The following is a 19,594-nucleotide window of genomic DNA, read 5'->3' as shown; positions in this document are numbered from 1 at the left end:
GGGCCAGGCAAAACAGATCTTCCTGCTTATAGGGCACTGTTAGCAGAGCCCTGTCCGGCTACAGATTTGTATCCGCGTAGCCGGGACTCTAACTGTTAGCACAGGCGCCCTTGTCCATAGTACCTGGAGGCACTTGACATAGCTTCGAGCAGCCAACGTGTCCCTCCAAGCAGGGAGCATGCACGCAGTGCAGCCCCTTCTACCTCCATCATCTCCAGGGCTAGGGGAGCCTCAAACCAGCACAGCCAGGGTCCCTGCAAGGACGTTTCGCACCCTAGGCGAAACTTCCACCTTGCGCCTCCCATCCAGCCCTGTGGCAACTCCCCACCCCCCCTCCACCCTGAGGTGCCCCCCCATGGCAGTTCCCCACCATACACCCTGAGGCACCCCCACGGCAGCTACCCACTCCCCCCACCCCGGCCCAGAGAACCATGTAGAAGCTCCCCACCCCAGCTCACCTCTGCTCCACCTTCTCCCCAAGCATGCCTCCTCCGCTCTAATTCTCCTGCCAGGCTTGCAGCGCCAAACAGCTGATTGGTGCTGCAAGCCTGGGAGATGGGAGAAGTGGAGCAGCCACCGCGCCCTCGGGGAGGAACCGCTGTAAAAAAAAATTGGGGGCACCGCTTTTTGGCACCCCCAAATCTTGGCACCCTAGGCAACCGCCTACTTCGCCTTAATGATAGCACTGGCCCAGAGCACAACCAACAGCCTGGCCTTCCCAAGCCTGAGGTTAGTCAGACTGCCAACCTTGTGAGAACACAAGGCAGAGGAATGCACAATCTAGATCTGTACCACTGTGCCTCCCCACATCACTTTCAATAAATCACAAATATTCCCTCTCCTCTCCCTCACCCCTCCATAAAAAATAATTGAAACCTACTGCTCAACTGTATCGGCCTGCAGTAACAGAATATGCTTATTATGAGGATGAAGAGAAATGAATTAAGTGGGTGCAGAGGGAGCAAAGTGAAAAAGGAGGAAGAGGGGCATCTTATTGTGAGGTTATTTTCAACACTTATGTGATTTGTATAAGTACTGGGTGTTTGGTTGCAACATTTCTAGTGGCTAAAGCAGGGGGGGCCCTGTCCCTAGAGGGGCAAGGTTGTGTGCTGTCACTGGGAGGTGGGTGCTGCCCCCAAGAGGAGAGAAGTTGTAGAGTGATCCTGCACTTATCCCACAGCAGTAGCTCCGGTCGCTTCCATCACATAGGGAAGGCTGGGCTCAGCCGCCTACTCTGGGCTTAGTGACCTGGCACCTTAGGCATGAGTTCACTGCATCACTCAGGTTTGACCTGGCCCCCTGATGGGAGCATTGTGGGCAGCCAGGCCAAAGGTGAATGCATTAATTCCAATTTGAATCAGTCCTTTCCCCTTATCTGGCTAGAAGGAAGGGCATGTGCGGTGGGGAAAACTCTTGAACCAGAAAGTGGGCACTGCCATGCTGTGTTCAGTGAAGGCACAGCTGCATGGCTAGCCAGGAGCTACAGTGAAGCTAGATACAAAAAAGAGTCCCCAGAAACCATATACACAGCCACACATGGAAAAGGCTGTGACTGCTGGACATCACAGCGGAGTGCAGGACTATATGGCACTTACAGAGAACATGGGCGGCGCCATGCATTTTGCCATCCCAAGCACAGCTGGCAGGCAGCCTTCGGCAGCTTGCCTGCGGACCTTCCGCAGGCACGCCTGCGGGAGGTCCGCCGAAGCCACAGCACCAGCGGGTCCTCTGCAGGCAAGGCACCGAAGGCAGCCTGCCTGCTGCCCTCGTGGCGCCGGCAGAGCGCCCCCCGCAGCTTGCCGCCCCAAGCATGCACTTGCCGTGCTGGCGCCTGGAGCCGCCCCTGACAGAAGCAACAGCAGCTGGGCAGGGAGGCAGTGCAGAGACACAGGTTTGAATCAGAGACAGAGGTTTGAAAACCTGTAAGTTCCTGTTTGCTTGGAATAGAGCTGCACTGGAGAGGGTACTCCAGGCACTATCCCTGCAGATTCCTAATTCTCGACTGGACTGCTCCAGGGACCCAAACATTTACAGCTATGGCTCACTTTGAACTGTAAAGGTTTAAGACTCTGAACCTAAGGTATGTCCAACCTTTACCTTTCCTGCCAGCCCTAGTAAAAAACCTTTTCTTGTAGCCATGTGTCTGACTGGTTACTGGCACCTACCAAGGCCAGCACCCTCAAGACCTAGCTACTGAAGCACCTACAGTACTTGCCTTTGAGCCGTTGTATGCTACTGGCACATTATGGGTTTGGTGTACTCCCATTACTGAGCAGCTGCAGTAATTACAAACTAAAAACATCTCCCCCATCCCTTGTTTTGAAAGATTCTACTGGTTTGAGAGAGATTCCCCGTGCCTAAAATGGGGACTACCACTAGTATCAGCAAGGCGTCTGAGAATGGAAGAAACATCTTAAGCTCAGCTACTTCAAATTGTTTTGAATTTCTTTTTACTATCTGGGGCCAAGCCAGAGGACTTTTCTAAGTTTCAGAGGGTCCTTTTTAGAATACTATAAAGTGTGAACCAGCTAAAAGAATACACTAGACTCCTGAATTTTGCAGAGTTATATATTCTTTATGGAATCAGTTATTTTACTGTTCTAATGACTCTATCTGTAATGAAAAAAAAAAGTAGGGGGAGCAGATTGTTCATAGAGTCACATTATACAAAGACATTGTATAAGAGATACCGAAAATTACATTTTGCTGCTGACTGTGAAGCAGCTGGGATGAGAATTAGCATCTCCAAATTGGAGGTCATGGTCGTCTCTCAGAGGAAAGTGGATTGTTCTCTCTAGGTGAAGGGGAGCAGCTGCCTAGGGGTCTTGTTTATAAGTGATGGTAAGTGGCGCAGGAGATTGACCAGTAAATTGGTGCAGCAGCAACAGTGATGTGGGCGCTGTACCAATCCGTGGTGGTGAAGCAGGAGCTGAGTTCTTGGACAAAGCTCTTGGTTTACGGGCCAATCAATGTCCCCATCCTCACCTATGGTCATAAACTTTGCGTAATGACCAAAAGGACAAAATCATGGGTACAAGGGGCAGAAATGAGGTTTCTCCACAGTGTGGCTGGACATACTCTCCAAGACAATGTGAGGGGCTCAGCTATTCAGGAGAGCCTTGAAGGAGAGCTGCTACTTCTCTGGATCAAGAGGAGCTAGCTGAGGTGGTTTGGGCACCTGATAAGGATGCCCTCTGGGAGGCTTCCTTTGGATGTCTACCAGGCATGTCCCACTGGGAGGAGGTCCCCAGGCCAATCTAGGACACTCGAAAAATTATATCTCCCTGTTGGCCTGGGAACACTTGGGAATCCCTCAGGAGGAGCTGGAACCTGTTGTAGAAGGAAAGGAGGTCTGTTTCTCCATACTGTCACCATGATCCTCACCAGAAACAGTGGTATAAAGGAAATAGAAGAAGAAGAAAATTACAACTCCAAGTAAGTATACGTGTGTGTCAACAAATCAGGATAGCCACAAATATTGTAACATTCACTATTAACTTGGGGGTTATGCAAGGTGACTATTACTGATATATTCCAAGTTTAGTCATTCAACAAGGTACATAACTGGTAAATGAATAAACTGATCAAAGGAAATAGTCTATTTACCCACTACAAGAGGGAAAACATTAACTCAATAAATTCTCAGTCAGGACTGAATAAGGTGAGCAGGATTTGACCAATAAACGGTCTCATTTTGGCCCAACTCCCTCTCACTTTATCCCATTCTCCACCCCCAAAAACAACTACCACTCTTCAGACATCAAGAATGGTGGTTTCTATTTCTGATGCAAACAAAACCACACCATCATGAGTAATGCCAAGAGGCCCCAATATGCTAGGCCCCGTATATAACAAAGAAGCTTACAATGCAAGTGAAGACTGTTCAGTAAACATTCTAAAAGAACTTCGCACATTTAAGGTCCCACCCTGTAGCCTGTGGAAGGACTGGAGAATGCCACCAAAGCAAAGGAATCAGAATGGCATTTCTGAGACACCAAGAGGCTGCACTTTGGAATACTGTGCCACCTGCACCATTTTGCAGATACTCTTTCTCAACTATGGAGAGGGGGTTGAAGAAATAGGCAGGGATGGAAGGATTGTCTATTCACATCCTCTGGCCAATATGCTTCAAGGAAGAGGAGCAAAAGGGCTGTGAATATGATTGCAGCCCTGAGATTGGTATAGTATTTATGGATTTGCTGGTGGTGCATCAGAGGAAGAATTCCATTTCCTCCCATTGTCCATGGAGAATTCTTGCACACAGCCAGCATACTCAGTTAGGGCCTGATCTTGCTCCCTTTTAAGGCAACAGGAATTTTGTTATTGATTTCAGTGAGAACAAAATTGGGCCAGTAAACAAATTTTGTCCTCAGGCACCAAGGAAAGCTTTTGAGTTGGCTGGGCATATCATCACTGTTAGTACTTAGGTATGTCTACAGACAGCTTAAGTGCTCATCCACACTCTCTTCATCTCATGTCTCAATTTCTTCAACATCCTTTCCTCTGGCTTTGACAAATGCCTTCTTGCACCACTGATATCCATTCAGAATGCTGCTGCCAAGATCATTTTCCTAACATGTCACTTTGATCATGTCACCCTCTCCTTTGCATCCCTTCATGGCTCCCTCTTCTCTATCATATGAATCTATTAGTCTTCACTTTCAGAACCTTTCACAATGTATCCCCACTTGACCTGTTATATCTACATTCTCATCAAAAGGTCAACACCCTCCTCTGATCAGCCCATGACACAGCCTCAATCTCCCACTAGTTAAATTTTCAAACAAAGAACCTTTGTGCTTTCTCCCAAGCTGCCCCTCATGCTTGGGAGAAGCTTCCCATAAACATCCACAAAATTAACTTAGTATCCTCATTCAAAACCCTCCTTCAAACTATCCTTTGCTGTGAGGTCCACACAAAAATTAACCGTTAGGCTGCTCCTGTGCTCAGACCACTGCCTAACAAGCTGACCAATGTTGTCTCATTCCCTTGTACTCTCCCTTCTTTCTGTATTCATCTGTTGTCTCTTGCCTTATATTTAGATTGCAAGCCTTTTGGGACAGGAATGGTCTTTTTGTTCTGTGTTTGTACAGCACCTAAAACAGTGGGGTCCTGGTCCATGACTAGGGCTGTAAGATGCTATGGTAATACAAATAATAAATAATCATAACAAATAATAATATATGTGTACACACACAGTCTCAGATAAGCATGAACAGAGATTGTCTTCTGTGTTTGTATAGCACCTAGCAATAGGGTCTTGGTCTATGACTGAGGCTCCTCAGTGCTACAATAATAATTAATAATAAATCACAAGTTGTCTTGAACACAAGCATGTGATATGTGGGCAGGACAGCTGAGTTCTGTAAGTCCACTTTTAGAGAAGTCTCTCTTCGAGCCTGTCTGTAAACATTATTCGTTTTTTCTTGACATTATGCACATTCAGGCTAAAAGAAAGCAGTTAATGGCTTTTAAATTGAATGTAGCAATACAGTCTTAAATCTGCCTGTCCTGCTCTATGACAGGATAGATATTAAATGCAACGAACAAACTTCCATATGTTTATTTTGATTAAGTCTGACAGCTCCTGACAATGTGTGAACAGATCAGATCAAGATTGCGTTGCGAGAGCAGATGATTTATCAGACTCAGATAAAGGTTTATTTTAAAGTTCTATAAGATTGGAAGGTTAGACTATTGGAATACATATAATTCAGTGGCAAAGAACTATGTGAACTCAGAATTAAGGTTGCTTGGTGGTATGTCATCCCCTTGCAGAATGTTGAGGAAAACTCAAAATTCTAAAATCCAGGAAATGCACAGTTAATGCTGCGCATGCAACCTTAACTCTGCCTGCTTTCAACAATGCCCAAATACACCTGATTAACACACATACCTTTACTCTGCCAGCTCCACAGTTGCTGAAATGTACAAGCCCTTCACCTCCTTTTACAGCCCATTCACTCTCACTCACAGGATTCTGTCTAATGCTATTGCATGGCTACACTACTATTTATACTCACATTAGCTTGATGGGAGCTAGCGCAAGTATGAGTACATGAGCATGGAAAATCACACTCCTAGATTCATAGTATAGACATAAACCCAATGTCCCACCTCTCATTCCCTATGCCTCCCTCACCTGAGCCGTCAGTCTCTCTCCTCTCTCATGCATCCCCATAACCTCCCTTCGCTTTCTACAGCCCCATGCTCTTCTCCTCTTATTCCCCATTCCGCCACCTCCTAATCTCTCTCCCTTCCCAGGAAGCATTCACATGTCTAATTTTCCCCCAAATTCTTTGATTATATTTCTCCAAAAATAACCCCCCCTCCATGCATACGTGCTGACTCCGTGAGTGCTCCAGAGTTGGAGCACCAATGGAAAACAAAATAGTGGGTGCTCAGCACCCACCAGCAGACCTCCCAAACAGATCCTCCCCTTCCCCCCAGCACTTCTCACGCACCAGCGGGCCTCACTGATCAGCTCCTTCCCCTCCCTCTCAGCACCTTCCGCCCACCAGTGATCAGCTGTTCAGCAGCATGCAGGAGGCGCTGGGGCGGAGGGGGCAGGAAGAGGCGGAGGTGGGGCCAAGATGGGGGCTTGAAAGAAGGAGTGGAGTGGAGCTTGGGGCAGAGTGGGGGTCAAGCACCCTCTGGCAACTAAGAAAGATGCCGCCTGTGCCCCATGACTCAAATTTTAGCAACCTCCACCTACTCCATCCAAACTCCTTTTGTGTTAGAAGGGCCTGTGATTAACTTGTTTCAAGCTGCTCAACACCTTTTTATGGAGTAAGTTAAAACACCATTGAGATTGATAAGTTAAAACTTACCCTTCAGTTAACATATCTGTAAGCATAAGACCCCAGCTAAGACAAAAAGAGTATGTGAACCTGCCCAGGAGCTTTTGGCTTAGTATTGGGGGGGGTTGGTTTTTTTTTTGGAGGGGGGCAAGAGAGAAAGGGGGAGACCGACAAAAGACTGAAAAAGACAAGAACAAAGAGAGAGGCAGAGGTAAAAAGCAAGAAAGCCAAGCAGTAGCCTATGATCACAGTGTGACCCTGGGAAAAAAGCTAGAGAGGAACTTTTAAAGTTGTTGGCTAAAGATATTTGGGACTGTAAACTAAGAAACTGCTCCTTTTGTTCTTGGTTCATCCTCCATTTGCACAAGGGCAACTAAGTACATTACTTGTAAATAAACGAGATTGTATCAGAGAAAATACCAGACTCCATCAGTTTCTTCAGCTAGGCCCCAATCTTTGACTAGCCACTTGGGTCAAAAAGAAGCAACATTATCCTTAGTTATGTTAATTGAAGGGTGACTTCACAGCTGTCAATCACAACTAGGGCTTTGATTCATCCACTCATTAGTACCTCTCAGGCCTGGTCCACACTACAGCGTTAAATCAATTTAAACAGCGTTAAATCGATTTAACGCTGTACCCGTCCACACTACAAGGCACTTAAAATCGATTTTAAGGGGTCTTAAAATCGATTTCTGTACTCCTGCTCAACGAGAGGAGTAACCCTAAAATCGATATTACTATATCGATTTAGGGTTAGTGTGGACGGAAATCGAAGTTATTGGTCCCATTCTTTTACTGAGCTACCCAGAGTGCACCGCTCCGGAAATCGATGGTAGCCTGGGACCATGGACGCACACCACCGAAGTAATGTGCCCTAGTGTGGATGCGTAAAATCGATTTTATAAAACCTGTTTTATAAAATCGATTTTATTAATTTCGATTTTACTCTGTAGTGTGGACGTGGCCTCAGTGTAACAGTCCAAGGCAGCAGAAGTAAACCATTTTGGGTGGGAGGCTGTCACTTGGAAACTTCTTGGTCAAATGGCCCCACATTTGGATCACTAATGCTACCCCATGCCTCCAGGATGCATGCCAAATTTCAAAGCAATCCAAATAAACATTCGCATTTTAGCACACTTACAAGAGTCAAGCTTAAATGGCAGGAATAGAAACTCTGTAGCCACTTTTCTGTATTGGCTTATGCACGCTATAAAAAAAGGTACATTTTCTTAAATACTATTCTAAGTATGGGTTCCCCCAAAGTTTAGTGGTGCCATGCACTATCATGGGTAAAACCCAATAGATGTCACTTCTGTCCCACATCACATCAATAGGTTAATTTCTAGCTCTGCACAAGAAAAGAGCTTCACCTAGAAACTTTTTGAAAAATGGCTATTTTCTTCAAATCATATATCTCTACAACCCCCACTCAGCCCACCCTGCCCTTCCTGAAGACAGGTACATCAACTTTCAAAGGAATACAACTAAGCATATCTATTTCAAATTACTTAGAAAGGTTGACCTTCAAAGAGAAGTTGTGACACAACCATAACTATAGTCATGCTGCCATACCTGTGCAGGGGCATAGACTCATCCTGTACATTGTGTATTTCTCCTTTGTGTGTGTTTTTTTTCAAGGCAGTGATGCTTTGTTGCATCATGTGACAATTACTTACATGATGTGACTATTCTTATTCTCTCATCATTCTATATGGTGCTTTGATTTAAAGTACTTTGAAAAGGAGATGTGACTCTTCTCTCTAACTCCTTGCTCTTTCCTTGTACTCTGTTTTTGGTGGTCTCTTTCTCCAGTGGAGGATTTTCTAGAAAGCTGTTGTGGAGATTTCAAAGTAACTGAATCTGTTTTACAGGTTTTGGCTTTTGTGCGTGTTTTTCTTCCTGACTTCTCCTTTTAATTTCATATTTATTATTTTGAATTGAAATTTTTAGTCCTCAGACAAAATTTTTGGGAAACAGTCTTAGTTGATGCACATTGTTGGAGTTAATGCAACAACAATAAATGTACTGAGAGACTGTGACCTCTTCTTATACCAAGATTGCAACCAACTTCCATTGTAAAACCATGTTTTTAACTCCCTGTGACACTGTCATGAAAAATAAGTTACCATTGAGAGGTTATTGTAAAAACTTGTTGGGGACAACTGGAGGCCCATTTGTGCTACCCCTCCCATTGATTTCAGTGGGCATTATGAATCCCAACCTGTTCTCATTTATGTCAATGACCTATTTTGCACTCTAAAAGCAGCAAAGAATCCTGTGGCACCTTACAGACTACATGCATCTGACAAAGTGGGTATCCACCCACGAAAGCTCATGCTCCAAAACGTCTGTTAGTCTATAAGGTGCCACAGGATTCTTTGCTGCTTTTACAGATCCAGACTAACATAGCTACCCCTCTGATATTTTGCACTGACTTCATAGCAGTAGGAAAGAGTGTGTAAGCACACCGCCCTCCAATAATAGTCTGGTAGTATTTCCCATGCCATTTGTTTAATTTTATTTTATTGTTTAAGGCCCAGTTGTTCTTCCTTCCCTATGCATCAGCAAACAGAGCTAGCTGACTGTGGAGAAAAAAAAATTCTGTGACACTCTCTCTATTCCTGATCCTTAGGAGGCAACACTTCTTATAGTCAGTGCTGAGCCAGAGCAGTTATGTACTGCCCTCTACCCTAGGTCTGTGCCTTAATGACACAATCTGGCCCTAAAACAACCAAAGCTTCAGTTCTGTAGCCAAAAAAATAAAACATTTAAACACCAACATTCTGTACTTAACAAATTGTGTAGTCTTATGCACTGACAAGATAGTCAAGATAGTTAAGTCCCAATCAGACTGTGAAGAGCTACAAAAGGATCTCACAAAACTAGATGACTGGGCAACAAAATGGCAGATGAAATTAAATGTTGATAAATGCAAAGTAATGCACATTAGAAAACATAATCCCAACAATACATATAAAATGATGGGGTCTAAATTAGGTGTTACCACTCAAGAAGAGATCTTGGAGTCACTGTGGATAGTTCTCTGAAAACATCTGCTCAGTGTGCAGCGGCAGTCAAAAAAAGCGAACAGAATGTTGGGAATCATTAAGAAAGGGATAGATAATAAGACATATTGCCTCTATATAAATCCATAGTATGCCCACATCTTGAATATTGCATGTAAATGTGATTGCCCCATCTCAAAAAAGATATACTGGAATTGGGAAAGGTTCTGAAAAGGGCAACAAAAATTATTAGGGATATAGAATGGCTTGCATATGAGGAGAGATGAATAAAACTGTCTTTTCAGCTTGGAAAAGAGATGACTAAGGGGGTATATGATAGAGGTCTATAAAATCATGACTGGTGTGGAGAAGGAGTAAATACTTTTACTTATAACACAAGAACTCGGGCTCAACAAATGAAATTAATAAGCAGCAGGTTTAAAACAAAAGGAAGTATTTTTTTCACACAATCCACAGTCAACCTGTGGAACTCCTTGTCAGAGATGTTGTGAAGACCAAGACTATAACAAGGTTCAAAAAAGAACTAGATACGTTCATGGAGGAAAGGTCCATCAATGACTATAAACTAGGATGGGCAGGGATGGTGTCCCTAGCCTCTGTTTGCTGGGAATGGGTGACAGGGGACAGATCACTTGTTGATTACCTGTTCTGTTCATTCCTCTGGGGCACCTGGCATTGGCCACTGTCAGAAAATAGGATACTGGGCTAGATGGACCTTTGGTTTGACCCAGTATGGCCGCTCTTATGACACAGAGTATCATGGGACTCAAAAAGCCCTGGTAGGTGTTGAATTTGCTTGAGGCCCCTTACAGTGCAGAAGAACACTTCTGGGCCTGCTTCTCTTGTGATCAATCCACTCTGCTTATAGTACCAGCAGAGCAGTGAAATAATCATTTGTCAGAATGAGCAGCACTGCAGGAGTGAACATCACCGTACTGGGTTGTGGATGGACATCATCTTACAAATGGTACAGTGGAGATGGAGGAGAAGCTCAGAGTATCACAGGAAAATGAGACAGATCACTATACTATAGAGTGGAAGCAAATTAAATTCCTACTTTAGCTATAGTCCTAAAACTGTTTCCTAAAGGAATTTTGGTAATGAATAACTGTAGAAGATCATATTCACTAAACAAACTGCTTGCAGCCCATACTGATATCTTAAGGGGTAAAGGTTAAGACCATTAACTTGAGCTTCGTTTACAAACATCATCAGAGATTATTCCTGGGTTACTGAAATTTATCTCTAAAGATTTTTTCCAGCAAGATTTGAAAGACAAAACTAATGAGTTTAACATTTCCATTTTATTTCCTGAAATTCACACATGCTGGAGGATTTTCAAATAATATGTACTGGTGTGTTCAGAAATTCTCATTTTAACTATAGATTCCATTAAAATACACACACACACACTCAAGGCTTTATAACTTGGCAAAGAACAACAAACTACGTTAAATTATTTTATAAAGTTAGGCTTTAAATAATATTGTTTGCCTGTTTCAAACAAAAGAAAACATTTTCCTCCAACATTTTCCTTTAACATAAAAAAAAGGAAAAGAAATAAATTCACATCTTTGAAAAACATTTTTAAAATATTCTTATTTTGTAAAAAGATTAACAAAAAAAGTATAACTTTAAATAAAATATTGTAAAGATTATTTTGCCTCCTCGTATTCTTGAAATTTTCCAATCCCAATTTGCCAGGCACCCATATCTCCTAATTGAAATCACTTCTGAAGGCTCACTTCTTCCACAAAGCCCACTATTGAAACAAAAATAACCTTGCTTTGATTCTACCAGTGCATCTTGTCTTTCTTGGTCTGACTTGTAGATTGACAGCTCATTGGGGCAGGTACAGTCTTGCACAGTGCTGGGCATACTATCAGTGATAGAGAAATAATAGTAATACATTCGAGTTCAGTTGGTGGTAGTCCACGTAATACAGTGAAGTTTCTGTCAGAACCTGTTCTATTCATTTCCTTCAGAGGTGATAGAAATGGAACTGATAGGCTGAATGCTTAATTTATAATGGAAAAGGTTCCTGGGCTCAAGCAATTTTTTACTTACATAACTGAGGGGCAAGCCCAGAGTTGCCAGGTCTATGAGTTGCCAGGTCAGTAGACGGGGCATTAGCTCAGGCCAGGGCTTTATAAAGCCACTCACAAGTGACCAGGGGCTGCTAACAGGGAGTTTTGCAAGGGAGTTCTCCAGGTGAAAGAGGAGCAAATACAGCATCTGTGGGGTAAGTGACTGTCTGTAGTGCGTGTGTGTGTGTGTTTGTGTTTGGGGGTTACTTGCTGTGTGCTATGTGCTGAGCTTGTGTTTGTCAGTCTGTTTGTTTGTTTGGTGATTTGAAGGACCGTGTGCTGTGGCTGGCAGTTGGAGGCCGTGAGCTTCAAAGGAAGGTTTGAAAGCTCGAAGCCTCTGGTAATTGGCTGAGCCTTAATCAGTAGGCGGGGCATTAACTCAGTCCAGGGCTTTATAAAGCCGCGTACAAGCGACCAGGGAGCTTGTGAACAGGGGCTGCTAACGGAGTTTTGCAAGGGAGTTTGGGAAGGGAGGGGGGGTCCCTTGTTGGTCCTACCTGTTCCCCTGTAGTCCCCCTTAAAACCTATAATCCAAACCATTTTCCAAAACCCCTTTCTTTAAACCACCCTTTCATTAACTAGGAGACAATGCAGACAGAAGCCCAGCAGCAGAGTGGGGGCTATCCAGTTTATTGCACTGAGTGTAGCATGTATGATTACTTGCCCTGTGGGCGGGTGGCGTATGTGTGCAGTCGGTGCAAGGAGCTCCTGGCCCTCAGAGACCACGTACGGACTTTGGAGGCCAGGGTGGCAGAACTGGAGGAGCTAAGGGAGGCAGAGAGGTATGTTGATGAGGCTTTCCGGGACACTGTAGAATTGTCCCACCTCCACTGAGACAGCCTCTGTGCTGTTGAGGAGGAAGAAAGGCCCAGGGAAGCAGAGCAGTCAATGGGAGCAGAGGGAAACCTTCCCATAGTTGGGAGCCTCCTTCCAGATGGTGCTGGAGTTGCCTCTCGCACTGAGGTTACCTCTCCGGGGAGGGAACTCCAGTTGCTAGGAAAAGGCAGGTGTTAGTAATGGGAGATTCGATCATTAGAAACATAGATATCTGGGTTTGTGATGACCGAGAGAACCGTATGGTGACTTGCCTGAAGGTTGTGGCTCTCTTGAGGCATCTAGACAGACTTATGTGTAGTGCTGGGGAGGAGCCGGAGGTCGTGGTACATGTAGGTACCAATGACATAGGGAAGGGTAGGAGAGATGTCCTGGAAGCCAAATTTAGGCTGCTAGGGAAGAGAATGAAATCCAGGACCTCTATGGTGGCATTCTCAGAAATGCTCCCAGTTCCACGCGCAGGGCCAGGTAGGCAGGCAGAGCTTCAGAGTCTCAATGCGTGGATGAGATGATGGTGTAGAGAGGAGGGGCTTACGTTCATTAGGAACTGGGGAAACTTTTGGGATTCGGGGAGCCTATACAGGAGAGATGGGCTCCACCTAAACCAAAGTGGAACCAGACTGCTGGCACTAAACATTAAAAAGGTTGTAGAGCAGTTTTTAAACTAGGAGATGGGGGAAAGCCGACTGCTGCAGAGGAGCATGTGGATCGGACACAGACTTCTCTTAGGGGAGAGTCTAATGACAGAGAATTTCCAGGTTATAGTCAGGAACAGAGGATGGAAGAGGATAATGTAAGGGCTGGATCAGATGATAAACAGTCACATAAAAAAGAATCTGGCTCAGCAGAAAAGGGCAGACAAATAAACAGGGACAAGTTTTTAAAGTGCTTGTACACAAATGCTATAAGTCTAAATAATAAGATGGGTGAACTAGAGTGCCTTGTGATAAAGGAGGATATTGATATAATAGGCATCACAGAAACCTGGTGGACTGAGAGCAATCAATGGGACACAATCATTCCAGGGTACAAAATACATCGGAAGGAGAGAACAGGTCGTGCGGGGCGGGGGGGGGAGTGGCACTACATGTGAAAGAAAATGTAGATTCAAATGAAGTAAAAATCTTAAGCGAATTCACAGGTTCCATAGAATCGCTATGGATAGAAATCTCATGCTCTAATAAGAATATAACATGAGGGATCTATTATCGACCACCTGTCCAGGACAGTAATAGTGATGATGAAATGCTAAGGGAAATCAGAGAGGCCATCAAAATTAAGAACCCAATAATAGTGGGGGATTTCATTTATCCCCATATTGACTGGGACCATTTCACTTCAGGACGAAATGCAGAGATAAAATTTCTTGATACTTTAAATGACTGCTTCATGGAGCAGCTGGTACGGGAACCCTCAAGGGGAGAGGCAACTCTAGATTTAATCCTGAGTGGAGCGCAGGAGCTGGTCCAAGAGGTAACTATAGCAGGACCGCTTGGAAATAGTGACCATAATACAATAGCATTCAACATCCCTGTGGGGAAAAGAACACCTCAACAGCCCAACACTGTGACATTTAATTTCAAAAGAGGGAACTATACAAAAATGAGGGGGTTAGTTAAACAAAAGTTAAAAGGTACAGTGACTAAAGTGAAATCCCTGCAAGTTGCATGGGCCCTTTTTAAAGACACCATAATAAAGGCCCAACTTCAATGTATACCCCAAATTAAGAAACACAATAAAAGAACTAAAAAAGAGCCACCATGGCTTAGCAACCATGTAAAAGAAGCAGTGAGAGATAAAAAGACTTCCTTTAAAAAGTGGAAGTCAAATCCTAGTGAGGCAAATAGAAAGGAGCACAAACACTGCCAGCTTAAGTGCAAGGGTGTAATAAGAAAAGCCAAAGAGGAGTTTGAAGAACAGCCAGCCAAAAACTCCAAAGATAATAGCAAAATGTTTTTTAAGTATATCAGAAGCAGGAAGCCTGCTAAACAACCAGTGGGCCCCTTGACGATCAAGATACAAAAGATGATAACGTCATTGCAGAGAAACTAAATGGATTCTTTGCTTCAGTCTTCACGGCTGAGGATGTTAGGGAGATTCACAAACCTGAGCCAGCTTTTGTAGGTGACAAATCTGAAGAACTGTCACAGATTGAAGTGTCACTAGAGGAGGTTTTGGAATTAATTGATAAACTCAACATTAACAAGTCACCAGAACCAGATGGCATTCACTCAAGAGTTCTGAAAGAACTCAAATATGAAGTTGCAGAACTATTAACTAAGGTTTGTAACCTGTTCTTTAAATCAGATTCGGTACCCAATGACTGGAAGTTAGCTAATGTAATGCCAATATTTAAAAAGGGCTCTAGAGGTGATCCCGGTAATTACAGACAGGTAAGTTTAACGTCAGTACCGGGCAAATTAGTCAAAACAATAGTTAAGAATAAAATTGTCAGACACATAAAAAAACAAACTGTTGAGCAATAGTCAACATGGTTTCTGTAAAGGGAAATCGTGTCTTACTAATCTATTAGAGTTCTTTGAAGGGGTCAACAAACATGTGGAAAAGGGGGATCCAATGGACATAGTGTACTTAGATTTCCAGAAAGCCTTAGACAAGGTCCCTCACCAAAGGCTGTTATGTAAATTAAGCTGTCATGGGATAAAAGGGAAGGTCCTTTCATGGATTGAGAACTGGTTAAAAGACAGGGAACAAAGGGTAGGAATTAATGGTAAATTCTCAGAATGGAGAGGGGTAACTAGTGGTGTTCCCCAAGGGTCAGTCCTCGGACCAATTCTATTCAATTTATTCATAAATGATCTGGAGAAAGGGGTAAACAGTGAGGTGGCAAAGTTTGCAGATGATACTAAACTACTCAAGATAGTTAAGACCAAAGCAGATTATGAAGAACTTCAAAAAGATCTCACAAAACTAAGTGATTGGGCAACAAAATGGCAAATGAAATTTAATGTGGATAAATGTAAAGTAATGCACATTGGAAAAAATAACCCCAACTATACATACAATATGTTGGGGGCTAATTTAGCTACAACGAGTCAGGAAAAAGATCTTGGCGTCATCGTGGATAGTTCTCTGAAGATGTCCATGCAGTGCGCAGAGGTGGTCAAAAAAGCAAACAGGATGTTAGGAATCATTAAAAAGGGGATAGAGAATAAGACTGAGAATATATTATTGCCCTTATATAAATCCATGGTACGCCCACATCTCGAATACTGTGTACAGATGTGGTCTCTTCACCTCAAAAAAGATATTCTAGCACTAGAAAAGGTTCAGAAAAGGGCAACTAATCTTATGATTAGGGGTTTGGAAAGGGTCCCATATGAGGAAAGATTAAAGAGGCTAGGCCTCTTCAGCTTGGAAAAGAGGAGAATAAGGGGGGATATGATAGAGGTATATAAAATCATGAGTGATATGGAGAAAGTGATAAGGATAAGGATAAGGAAAAGTTATTTACTTATTCCCATAATACAAGAACTAGGGGTCACCAAATGAAATTAATAGGTAGCAGGTTTAAAACAAATAAAAGGAAGTTCTTCTCACACAGCGCACAGTCAACCTGTGGAACTCCTTACCTGAGGAGGTTGTGAAGACTGGGACTATAACAATGTTTAAAAGGGAACTGGATAAATTCATGGTGGCTAAGTCCATAAATGGCTATTAGCCAGGAAGGGTAAAGAATGGTGTCCCTAGCCTCTGTTCATCAGAGGATGGAGATGGATGGCAGGAGAGAGATCACTTGATCATTGCCTGTTAGGTTCACTCCCTCTGGGGCACCTGGCATTGGCCACTGTCGGTAGACAGATACTGGGCTAGATGGACCTTTGGTCTGACCCGGTACGGCCGTTCTTGTGTTCTTATGCCAAGCCTAAAGGTTCCGGGGCTCAACCCTGGCACAAATTAAGCACGGGATAGGTTGAGTCTGTAAATGAGTACAAGCATTCCAGTTTTCTGTCAACAAAACCCAGAATAAAAAGCACATCACATTTATATTCAAAATCCAGGAAGCATCTCACACATAGAATTTAAAACAATAATTTTGATAATTTGAAACAAATTACATTAAGATGGAACCCTTCAAGAGGAATTTTTGTCTATGTGAACATTAAAGATCTTGTGGTATGTTCTGGAATATTAAGGGCTGCCCTTAGACAAAACTCACCACAGTTATCTGTGTGCTGTCTTCCTACCCAAAGATGGCTACATGTCAGTGGTGTTACATGTATTTCATTTGTGCAGCACATACAAATGCTTTGGGGTGAAGAGCAACATTAGTCTATGTAATAAGATTCCAGGAATGTCACTCTGAAGCCTATAATGTCTGCTGAGTCAAAGTAAAGTAATGGAAACAGCTACAAACATGGTTGAGAGCTCTTTTTGTTTAGAATTCACCAGATTTAACCATTACTGGGATTCATCTGTTACTATCCAATTTTTAAGTTGTCAGCCTTTTGATTTTTAAATCATACATGGCTGTATGAATTACACCTGTGCAAGAACACAGGCTTTCCACTACTAGTATAAATGATTGGTGCTGTTATTTGATTCCTCTGAAGGGTTTCTTTGCAATGCAAGAAAATCTCTTCACAAGCACATTTCCCAGACTGAAGTCCTGTTTCAAACATGTTTAGCTTTATACATGCAAATAGCCCTGCTCATGTAACATTCTGCTGAATCTGAACCAAAATCCTCAGTGATTTTGATTACTATCCTCCTTACTGCCAACTCTTCTTGTATGTTTAAAAAGGAAAGAAACAAACCCACAAAGGATTATGTTTTAAAAAAATATTCTAGTTGAAAATTAAGAGCATATAAAAGCAAAGCAGTTCAACTATAAAACAAAGTATATGAGATGATGCCCAGTATTGAGGAGCAATATAGAAAAAGCAGTCAAGTACAGTTTTCATAGAGGACAAATAAAATTGTAACCTCTGCTTTGAATTCTTTGCTTTTGTGGACTTAAGCTATAACCTTAACCTGACTATAACACAGTTCTTTGTGAAGTAATGTCACAAAAATAGCCAGTGAACATTGATCTTTATGTAGTTCATGTCCCAGGGCTGTGAAGGTTCATGCAATTGCAGAGTATTGATTATTTGGCTCTACAAGAGTAAAATCAGTGTTATCAAAAGCTATCTTTGTTTGTTTGCTGTGCGTTTGCGACTATTTTTTCAGATTGCTGCATCCGAGCTGTGACATGCACATGCATTGCTTTTACCAAATGTACAGTGCTTGATATATATTTTCTTATTGGGGAACAAAAGAACTCCAGGCAATGATGTTCCTATGGACATTCCTTGAAAAGTTACTTTCAAAAAATAACTTGGCCGCTGTTACTTTTTTTTCTTCTTCTTAGTTTCTTATAACTGAGAGACCTTAAACCCTAGATATTTTAAATGCCAATATCATTACTGAAAACAAAAGAAATAAAAACACAGAAAATTTAAACTGGCCTTTATCAATATTGCTGACTAGCAGGCATCATTACGGGGAGGGGGGTTGTTTTTCTGAAATTGGTAAACACAAACCTACCCCAAAAACAAAACAGCACAACTCAAAAGAGATTATGAGCAGAATGAACTGAAAATGAAATCTAAGCGGTTTCTTCTAACTATCCCTTGTTCCTGGGCATTCTTCCTTCCTTACAATTCAGTAGTTCACCTCGAGCCTTGAAGTACATGGACATTAGCTCTTATGGAGCAGTTCCATAGTTAAAGTTGCAACCATTCTAAACTGTATTTTCAACTCTCTCCAATAATAAAACAGCAAAGCTCCCTTTTGCCTGAACATTTCCACACTTACTTTAGGTTTAAAGACTAGGCTTTACCCCCAGTGTGTGGGGATTATCCATTATGTTATAATTATATATAATATATAATTAATTATAATAGTATAATTAAGTAAAAAATGTACAATGTTTTAGATTTTTGGAAATAATATCAATACCTACAGCCTAATCCTGAACTGCTTTCACACACACACGGCTCCTTTTGTCTTTTAGGAGAGTTTTGGGTGCACAAGGGTTGCAGGATGAGGCACCTAATATTTTAAGCGTACTTGTAATTCTTACTTTGGTGTAAGTCATCATAAGCTGGTGAAAGTCACCATAGCTCCACCAAAGACAGTGGAGTTATGACAAATGAAGCCACCTGAGCACCTGGCCTTCAGAACTTTACACTTCATGTTCTCCCAAAACTTCTTAGGAGTAAGTCTGTCTTAAAATTAATACATTATTTTGCTGGCTACTGGTTACAAATGTGACTGTGGTGATGAAGTATGAGTGATTCAGCAGTGAGTTGGTTTAGATATCAGCTTCCATTTCTTAAATAGCCTTTCTCCTTTTTAAATTACCCTTCAAAATATAAACTACTTGATGAGGCTGAAAGTTTTACTGCAAAAAACAACAAAAAACAGCTTTTTTCCAATCATCTGTTCTTGCTGCTCCCCTGGAGTTGCACCTTTGCTGCCTACTTAGGGTGACCAGACAGCAAGTGTGAAAAATCAGGACGGAGATGGGGGGTAATAGGAGCCTATATAAGAAAAAGACCCAAAAATCGGGACTGTCCCTATAAAAATCGGGACATCTGGTCACCCTATGCCTACTCCTTTCCAAGCCACTGCTGAATGGAGTTCCTACTAGTAGCAGATGTTTTCACCACTTCTACCCCACTCTATCACAATATACAATGTAGAGTTGATATTCAGACTTCAAGGCAGGTGGCATCATCATGCATAATTTTTTCATTTACAGAATTATCTACAAAGTTTTTTAAATTCAAAATTCTTCTGATTTTCAGGTGAATTCTTCAAATTGCATGATAATATT

The 19,594-nt window shown here is 42.6% G+C and overlaps 1 protein-coding gene across 1 annotated transcript in view; it reads right to left on the bottom strand.

Moving 5' to 3' along the window:
• Positions 1 to 19,594, bottom strand: part of ACSS3 (acyl-CoA synthetase short chain family member 3) — a 173,372-nt gene that overhangs the window by 139,040 nt on the left and 14,738 nt on the right. The gene's annotated exons all lie outside the window — the stretch shown is intronic.

Source organism: Gopherus flavomarginatus, chromosome 1 (genome assembly GCF_025201925.1).
Source record: "Gopherus flavomarginatus isolate rGopFla2 chromosome 1, rGopFla2.mat.asm, whole genome shotgun sequence".
Lineage (NCBI taxonomy): Eukaryota > Metazoa > Chordata > Testudines > Testudinidae > Gopherus > Gopherus flavomarginatus.
The sequence above is the reverse complement of the archived record's forward strand: the minus strand, read 5'-3'. Positions and strand labels throughout refer to the sequence as shown.